This window comes from Eurosta solidaginis, chromosome 4 (assembly GCF_040869045.1).
Source record: "Eurosta solidaginis isolate ZX-2024a chromosome 4, ASM4086904v1, whole genome shotgun sequence".
In the NCBI taxonomy this organism is placed as follows: domain Eukaryota; kingdom Metazoa; phylum Arthropoda; class Insecta; order Diptera; family Tephritidae; genus Eurosta; species Eurosta solidaginis.
In genome coordinates this window covers 16,621,446-16,631,685 of record NC_090322.1, presented here as the reverse complement: position 1 = coordinate 16,631,685, position 10,240 = coordinate 16,621,446, and the positions used below count along the sequence as shown (strand labels likewise).

The window sequence follows — 10,240 nt, the reverse complement described above, 5'->3', positions numbered from 1 at the left end:
ACATATATAAAGGAATCGAGATAGATATAGACTTCCATATATCAAAATAATCAGGATCGAAAAAAAATTTGATTGAGCCATGTCCGTCCGTCCGTTAACACGATAACTTGAGTAAATTTTGAGGTATCTTGATGAAATTTGGTACGTAGGTTCCTGAGCACTCATCTCAGATCGCTATTTAAAATGAACGATATCGGACTATAACCACGCCCACTTTTTCGATATCGAAAATTTCGAAAAACCGAAAAAGTGCGATAATTCATTACAAAAGACAGATAAAGCGACGAAACTTGGTAGATGGGTTGACGTTATGACGCAGAATAGAAAATTAGTAAGATTTTGGACAATGGGCGTGGCACCGCCCACTTTTACAAGAAGGTAATTTAAAAGTTTTGCAAGCTGTAATTTGGCAGTCGTTGAAGATATCATGATGAAATTTGGCAGGAACGTTACCACTATTACTCTATATGTGCTAAATAAAAATTAGCAAAATTGGATCAAGAACACGCCCACTTTTTAAAAAAAAAATTTTTTTAATTCAAATTTTAACAAAAAATTTAATATCTTTACTGTATATAAGTAAATTAAGTCAAAATTCAACTCCAGTAATGATATGATGCAACAAAATACAAAAATAAAAGAAAATTTCAAAATGGGCGTGGCTCCGCCCATTTTCATTTAGTTTGTCTAGAATACTTTTATTGCCATAAGTCGAACAAAAATTTACCAATCCTTCTCAAATTTGGTAGGAGCATAGATTCTATGACGGTAACTGTTCTCTGTGAAAATGGGCGAAATCGGTGGAAGCCACGCCCAGTTTTTATACACAGTCCACCGTCTGTCCTTCCGCTCGGCCATTAACACAATAACTTGAGCAAAATCCGATATATCTTCACTAAACTTAGCCCACGTACTTACCTGAGCTCACTTTTTCTTGGTATAAAAAATGGGCGAAATCTGACCATAACCACGCCCACTTTGTCGATATCGAAAATTACGAAAAATGAAAAAAATGCCATAATTCTATACCAAATACGAAAAAAGTGATGAAACATGGTAACTGGATTGGTTTATTGACGCAAAATATAACTTTGGAAAAAACTTTGTAAAATGGGTGTGACACCTACCATATTAAGTAGAAGAAAATGAAAAATTTCTACAAGGCGAAATCAACAGCCCTTGGAATCTTGGCAGGAATACTGTTAGTGGTATTGCATGTATAAATAAATTAGCAGTACCCGACAGATGATTTTCTGGATCACCTGGTCCACATTTTGGTCGATATCGCGAGAACGCCTTCACATATACATCTAAGGGCCACTCGCTTTTAAAACCCTCATTAATACCTTTAATTTGATATCCATATCGTACAAAAACATACCAGAGTCACCCCTGTCCCACCCTAATGGCGATATCTCGAAAAGGCGTCCACCTATAGACCTAGTGTCCACTCCCTCTTAAAATGCTCAGTAACACCTTTCGTTTGATACCCATATCGTACAAACATTCTAGAGTCACCCCTGGCCCACCCTAATGGCGATATCTCGAAAAGGCGTCCACCTATAGACCTAATGCCCACTCCCTCTTAAAATGCTCAGTAACAGCTTTCGTTTGATACCCATATCGTACAAACATTCTAGAGTCACCCCTGGCCCACCCTAATGGCGATATCTCGAAAAGGCGTCCACCTATAGACCTAGTGTCCACTCCCTCTTAAAATGCTCAGTAACACCTTTCGTTTGATACCCATATCGTACAAACACATTCTAGAGTCACCCTGGCCCACCCTAATGGCGATATCTCGAAAAGGCGTCCACCTATAGACCTAATGTCCACTCCCTCTTAAAATGCTCAGTAACACCTTTAGTTTGATACCCATATCGTACAAACATTCTAGAGTCACCCCTGGCCCACCCTAATGGCGATATCTCGAAAAGGCGTCCACCTATAGACCTAATGTCCACTCCCTCTTAAAATGCTCAGTAACACTTTTCGTTTGATACCCATATCGTACAAACATTCTAGAGTCACCCCTGTCCCACCCTAATGGCGATATCTCGAAAAGGCGTCCACCTATAGACCTAATGCCCACTCCCTCTTAAAATGCTCAGTAACACCTTTCGTTTGATACCCATATCGTACAAACATTCTAGAGTCACACCTGGCCCACCCTAATGGCGATATCTCGAAAAGGCGTCCACCTATTGAACTAAGGATTACTCCCTTTTGAAATACTCATTACCACCTTTCATTTGATACCCATATCGTACAAACACATTCTAGAGTCACCCTGGCCCACCCTAATGGCGATATCTCGAAAAGGCGTCCACCTATAGACCTAATGCCCACTCCCTCTTAAAATGCTCAGTAACACCTTTCGTTTGATACCCATACCGTACAAACATTCTAGAGTCACCCTTGGTCCAGCTTTATGGCGATATCTCGAAAAGGCGTCCACCTATAGAACTAAGGATTACTCCCTTTTAAAATACTCTTTACCACCTTTCATTTGATACCCATATCGTACAAACACATTCTAGAGTCACCCTGGCCCACCCTAATGACGATATCTCGAAAAGGCGTCCACCTATAGACCTAATGCCCACTCCCTCTTAAAATGCTCAGTAACACCTTTCGTTTGATACCCATATCGTACAAACATTCTAGAGTCACCCTTGGTCCACCTTTATGGCGATATCTCGAAAAGGCGTCCACCTATAGAAATAAGGATTACTCCCTTTTAAAATACTCCTTACCACCTTTCATTTGATACCCATATCGTACAAACACATTCTAGAGTCACCCCTGGCCCACCCTAATGGCGATATCTCGAAAAGGCGTCCACCTATAGACCTAATGCCCACTCCCTCTTAAAATGCTCAGTAACACCTTTCGTTTTATACCCATATCGTACAAACATTCTAGAGTCACCCCTGGCCCACCCTAATGGCGATATCTCGAAAGGGCGTCCACCTATAGACCTAATGCCCACTCCCTCTTAAAATGCTCAGTAACACCTTTCGTTTTATACCCATATCGTACAAACATTCTAGAGTCACCCCTGGCCCACCCTAATGGCGATATCTCGAAAGGGCGTCCACCTATAGACCTAAGGCCCACTCCCTCTTAAAATGCTCAGTAACACCTTTCATTTGATACCCATATCGTACAAACAAATTCTAGAGTCAGCCCTGGTCTACCTTTATGGCGATATCCCTAAATGGCGTTCATCCATAGAACTATGGCCTACTCTCTCTTAAAATACTCTTTAATACCTTTCATTTGATACACATGTTATACAACCACATTCCAGGGTTACCCCAGATTGATTTTCCTTATTTTGTCTCCATAGCTCTCAACTGAGTATGTTATGTTCGGTTACACCCGAACTTAGCCTTCCTTACTTGTTTAAAAATAAATTTCAAAGCTGATTGTATGCGCTAAGTGGAGTATAATCGTGGCTAAGTTGCCAAGTTTACGCCAAGTCAAGTCAAGTCTATGCTAAGTATCAGTAATGGGGGCTTTAGAACCTGAACGTTGACTAAAATATTATTCGCGAATTGTTTTTTTGTTTTATCGGCCTATTGATAAAGGATTCAAGGTTCGATTCGCTGCTATGGCAGGTTGTCTGAAAAAATGTCTACTTAAGTACTATTCCAAAAACAAAATACAATTTTTCAGTTATAGAAAAATTAAAAAAAATATATTGTTCTGGCCTTGAGCTCGAATCGAACCTCGAATTATTCGCGAAAGCGAAATTAGTTTTCGTGTAAACAAGCTTTTTTATGTGTGAAAGCTCAATAAAGCTTTGACGCGCGTGTAATGGTTTGCTCATCTCCGCTGTAGTGGCAACTTATTAACTGCCTTTCGCACAAAACACGCTGGGATGCTCTTAGCCTATTAAAGATACGGCTGGCGAGTGTTTAGGTCTACTATATATATCCTTAAAGAACCAGGAGTTGAACTTTCGGCGCCTAGATCTGCTGAAAATCGAAGAAAAGTGATACGGATAAAAATTTTTGTACGGTCCGCATGTGTCACCATTACAAATACACACAACGATCAGACCCGTAATTGATGTTATACTTATAGTTAAGATATCAATCTGGGTTTTTTGAGATCGCGTGTACTCGAATTCGAGCAGACCGTTTCAGTTAACCTATCCCTAGCAACTGTCTAGGCCTACGTTAGAAAAAAATAACTACATTTGCATTCAGTAAATGTGTCTCATTCGAATATACTTCCAAAACTCATGGAAAATGTTTCAAGCCGCTTTAACATCGTCCAACCGCACCGAGTGGTGTTACTTGGTACAATATCCAAAGTCTTTAAATAAAACCCGGAAATTGTAAATACACTACTTTTATTGAGCTTTTTAATTGAAAAAGTTAGAATTTCTCTTATCTGAGTAGGTGCTTACACAAGTGAGACGTGGTCCATTGCTTGACAACCAAGTCAAGCCCTTGTGAAAAAAATCTCCGGTTCCATAGAGATTTAACAAAATTATGCATACTGTTAATAGGTAAGCAAAAAGAGTGGAGAGCTGCCTTACAATTGTGCTGACAGCACCCAGTGGTCAACTGGTACTAATTGCGTCCAATGTTAAGCTCTGACTCTGAAGTACAGAAAGGAATTGAAATTTCGACAAATCTTGCACCCGGTATTGATGATTTTATCTTCCACCTTCTGTATTGACTACCTCAATCTCTAAGCTCTGACTTTGAAGTACAGGAAGGTAAAGATACCTCCACAAATCTTGCACCCAGTATTGGGCGGTAATTTTATCGCCCGAGTTTCTGTATTGACCAGCTTAGTCTCTAAGATTCTGAAGGTATGGATATTTCCACAAATACTTGCGCACAGTGATGGGTGGTGACTTTAGTTTCAATTTTCTCTTAGGCCCACCTCAATACCAGCAGGATTGGGTTCCTCAAACAAGATCCGAGTTTTAAAATACATTTTAATACAACATGTTGTCGGCTATTTTTACCGCCTTTAAACAAGTGACCTGCGATATTCATCTCAAAGAAAGGAAACATCATCTGGGTTTGTGTGTGCATTTAGAAAATTAGCGAGCATTTTTCGTTTTCCATCACCTCCGTGTTTTCCTCAATGTAAGGTGGAATGTGAATATAAGCTTCGGTAAATCTATTTAGCTTTTATTAGATCTTTTAGAATTATACTTGAAACTTTTAAGCACTCGAGAGGTGTAATATCCTCAATATTAGCTGAAAAGCTCCCGAGGGGTTATCTATAAGCTGAATGTTTTTTTTAGTTGGGACCTCAAAATTTATACGAGTTTTTGATAATATGTCTTAAACAGCCGTCAAGCAGCGTATGAAACGAGCTTTATAGGCGCGCTTATTTTCTGTGCTGAAATAAGAGCGCAATATTGGGCGGCTGTATCGAGCTTTTTACCATCTCAACTGCCTATGCGAAAACGCGCTATCGCATCAAGCAACTTGGGAGCGACACAATTCACACAATTATGACGTGAATACCCCAAAAAAAAATGTTCAGCTGTGATAGGGCGTTTTTGAAATAAATTTTGAAATGTACCTTTCTGAAACCAACCCGAATTTTGAGATAATGTATTTTGGGATGGGATGTTTTTGAACAGCCAGCCGCGCTCGCGTGGACCTTTCACTTAGTCGTCGGAATTAAAAATTACAAATTTGTGCTTTCACTGAAGATAAACGGAGGACTGTCTATCAGGTGTAAATACGCAGAGCTTTGTATCAGTTTTTTCTCAATAAGCTTTCCTTGGAACAACAATTTGTAGCGAGCACCACATTTGTGGTATCAAGCTTCGTGAGCTTAAAAGCTAACATACATATATCACTCATAGAGCTTCGAGTAATAATCTCTTTGTTGAATAAAATCTTTGTTGAATAAAACCGAACCCACTCAAAACTTGTGATTGCTTGCATGGAGTATCTATAATGATCTTAACACGTATGCAGTATTACTGTTGATAAATTTTCTACATGGCAGCTTGAAAGCTCTTTTTTTAATTAATTTAATTTGAACTTTAACAGACTTGCGCGAAAGCTCAAGTAAAAGCTTCTTACTTTTCAAACTAATTACTTAAAAAAAAGTTTTAAATTTTTCATTGTTTTATTTATATAAATTTGAGCTTATGATTTTTAGTATTTTACTCACTTGTTATGCTCTAGGAGAGTCTTTAAATTTTTTTATTATCAAAACTTTCAACTAATATAATTTGTTCAACAATAAGTTTCATTTAAATTTTCATGTTCTTCAGAAAATTTCGAAGCTTTAATCAAATAGCAATATTGTGATTACACTTTCACTCTGTAATTGTTTGTGCTTTTTGTTGAGCTTTAAAGCTTTCATCACTGCACTATTAAACACTGCACAACGAGCTTAAATTAGTTCGGTGCTTGTGGTCTTTTAAACTTTTGTGTTTATTTCTTAACGATTTCGCAAATTTTTGAGCGACTCTTTTAATGTAAATATTTTTTAACGAATTTTTTTTTCATATACACGATTATCTACTTTCAGTTAGACAATGTTCACAGCACGATCGCTATTCATGTTCTGTGCCAAATCTTCGCTGTCACGATCGACGTTAGTAAATTTTTTTCAACTGCCTTTTGAGCGCAACCGCAACAGCACAGTAGTCAATAAATTGGTAGAAATGTGTGTCGGTGTGCGTGTGTGCGTCAACGCTCTTCGGTTTTTGTCATTCGTAGTCGTTGTGCTGTTGTTGCCTTCTACTTCATAGTCGTCGTCATTGTTGTCCTGCGCTTAGTTTGTTGGTATGTGTATCTCAGTGTGAATGTGTAGGTATGTAGCATAACTACAGGCGATCTTCAGCTGTTGATTATGCCGTAGTAAAAGTAACTCGTATTTTGTAGTTATGTTGCGCTCAGCAATAATAATAAAGGTATGCGGCAGCGGTGGCAAAAGACATTCTTACACATATACATACAAACATTCATACTGACGTACTTAGAAAATGGCTGCTCGCGCTTAGCGTGTTTTTAGTAGTTGCCATTAGGGTGGCTCATGTTATTTTATAATTTTATTCTCGTATTTTATAGAAAATTCTAATCGGTCTTGCGCTATTTACGTGATGTGCAAAGTAACAACTTACTTACTTTGCATACTCAATCCCTGATATTACACCAGTATCGTAAAAACTGCTGTCAAACGCGGCGGGATGGAGGTTGATGGGGGATCTTAAGGGTAGTTGCCATAACTACGCCACCTTCCGTCAGACAGGGAGAGAGTATGAAATCAGAATTGGACGCCTCTAATATAGGTTGTGCAAAGTTGTCCAGTGTTGTACAAGCGTACACCAGACAGATCGTCGACAGTGCCAAAGCGACGAACAATATGGTAGAAGCGACTATGAGCTGCCTGAACCACGCCTGCAACTCCTCAATGCCACGAAAAGGAACTCGGCGAAGTAACAAAGAATTGTATTGGAATAGTAATAAATTGCTTAGCCCCGCTGTATATGCGACAGAATGCGAAGGCTGACAAACCTTACACACAGCAGCCTCAAAGCAAAAAAAGCTATCGGTGCCGCCACCAAACAAAGCAAACTTAATTGCTGGAAAAACATTTGCAAGGAAGTGATGCTTGGGGCAAGGATACAAATAGTAATTGGGAAAATCCGCCGACCAAACCAAACAACAGACGAGGGCAAGATGCGAAATATAGTTGGTCTCTGTTCGCCACCCGAACAAACAGAGAGGGCGACCACGTAACTCACGAAGATCATGACGTTCAACCATTCAGTGAAGGGGAGCTAAAAATGGCCCTATACAGTATGTACGCAAAATATTCCCAACAAGGTGGAAGATAGCGCACCTCGTCCTAATCCCGAAAGTCAAGGCGGACCCGAACTCCCCGTCGTATTTTCGGCCAATATGCACTGTCGTGATGGATAGCCTCCTAAAAATAACGACTTTTAGCAGCCATTGAAGATTGAAGAGGTGTGTCCCATCGGCTGCATGGCGTCCGCAAAGGCCACTCCCCAATCGGCGTCATAGCCGAGGTTAAAAATTCTGTATAAAAAGGAAAACGGCGTGCCGCATCTTGAATTAAACCAAGTAATGCGCAGAATAAATAGATGACTGAAAGACTGGAATCAGCTTGCGACAGCAAAAACTGATATCGTGATCTTCACGAAGAGACGGATTCCCACCATAATAAATATGATGGCTGCTGAACAGCATGTACAAAGCGCAGCTCCACGAAATACCTTGGGGTGAGGAGAGATAGCAAACTAATATTTTCAGAACACTTTCAAGGCGCCTGCGAGAAAACTGCGCAAATCTTGGGCTACCTAAGTCGATTAATGGCAAACATAGGCTATGTATAATAAAGCTGTTTGCATCCCGATTCGGACGCTATACTTTTGTACGTTGCAAAAATGTGGGCGGCTGCAATGAAATTCCGAAAGTACCCAGCCGCTATTACCTCGGTCTAACTCAGGGAGCTATCACGAATCGTCTCGGCTTACCGCACGATTACCGCAGATGCAGTCATTTTCGTTGCGAGAAGCGCTCATAGACAACGTACACAGTAGCGGAGAAGGGTGGAAGTAACATTAGGCGATCAATCCACGGACAGTATCATCCATAAGATGATCTGTTGAAGTGACAGATGCGATATGGTCAGCATATAAATGAGGAGTATGCGCATCGTGGAACGGGAAGATGATTGCTTAGCCCAATAATGTGAGAGTAGTCAAAAATGTCAAGTAGCGCATTTCCGTACTAGTAGAAGAAGAAGTAATGCAAAACGCGTTGCCAGGTGCGGAAAATGCGCGCGTCGTGGCAGGTTTCGGTTTTAGTGGGTTGGTCATCAAGAGATGAGAAGAAGTCCTACACTCGGAGAGGCTCGCTGCTACAGAGTGTGGCACCGAGGCTTAAGGACCCGGTTAGTACATTTCTTCTTCCATGTGAGACAACACAGTTGGCGTCAATGCTTTGTAAAAACTATAAAATATCCATACACACAAAATTTTGTCGAAATAATTTGACCCACCCTTTGTATACATATACACATACATATGCATCTCTGCTCCTTTATTGCCTTTACGCTTTTCAAGATGTTATTAAGGTGTGTATATATTTATGTATGTAGGTTTATATATTTGTATCTATCTCGCTTCCGTATAGCCAGAGGTAACGTCATGGCTGAGTCAAGTAAAATAACTGCCGCAAGATACAAACACATGTATGTACGTACGTACATAAACGCATTAGTACATGGATACATATATATATGAAAAAAAAGCGTGCATATACACATACATTCATTTTCTTACATTTATCGCTAAACAAAAATTTTATATTTATTTATCCTCTCCAAAATTTCGAAGTTTCTTCACTATCTGCGCTTGTCTAGAATTGTGCTATTAATTACGCAACAACAACAATGTTAGTTATGTAGCTCCATTCAATAAATAGCAAAAAAATGTTATTACTCTCGGAAGTCGTTATCGGCTTTGCAAAAATGCAGCTGCGCATGCGCTGTGCTGACTTCTCGTACTGATCCTTGCGCTCATTAAGTATTTTTGTTGTTCTTTTTTTTGCAATTTTGCATTTCTACGAACGTCTCCGTTTAAATTGTATTTGTTTTCTTTTTTTTTATTTCTGCTGATTTTTTCTTCGATTCTCAATCCATTTGGTGATCTTTTTAAATCACTTGTGCGATCACTTCTGCTTCGTGGAATAGGTTTCTAGGTCATTGTGTTAGAATGCATATCCGGTTAATGTTTTGTTGTTGGTTTTGTTGACTGTTGCTGTTGTTGTAGCTGGTTTTTTGTCTTCTTCAATCATTCGCTAACAGCATGCGATTTGTGATTTGTGTTTGCTGCAAATGCCATATTACTTTCATACATACAAACATATGTATGGTCAAGCATAAAGGGTGTTTATTTGAGAGTGTGGGTTCGTAAATTGCAAGAATGCTTTTAAGGTATATAAATCTACATCGTGGGACTTGATTAAATATCTGCGGTTATCTATGCGACAGAGCATTTGCCTTCGTAGCATATATACATTAGAGAAAGCAAACTAAAGTAACTACGTCAGTAAGTGCAGGTATCCATTTGCCTGCCAGTCGGGAAAACTTACGCTGTATCCTACACATAGCTTTAAACAATTTCATCCAAAAACATAGCCATCCGCGCCTTTATAGACTTATCAGGGGTTTCCGATAATGCAACACCTCAGACCATTCAAGAAGCTATGATTAG

At 39.5% G+C, this 10,240-nt stretch overlaps 1 protein-coding gene across 2 annotated transcripts in view; it reads right to left on the bottom strand.

Annotated features, from left to right (window-relative positions):
- Positions 1 to 10,240, bottom strand: part of zld (zelda) — a 96,099-nt gene that overhangs the window by 67,354 nt on the left and 18,505 nt on the right. The window lies entirely within an intron of this gene.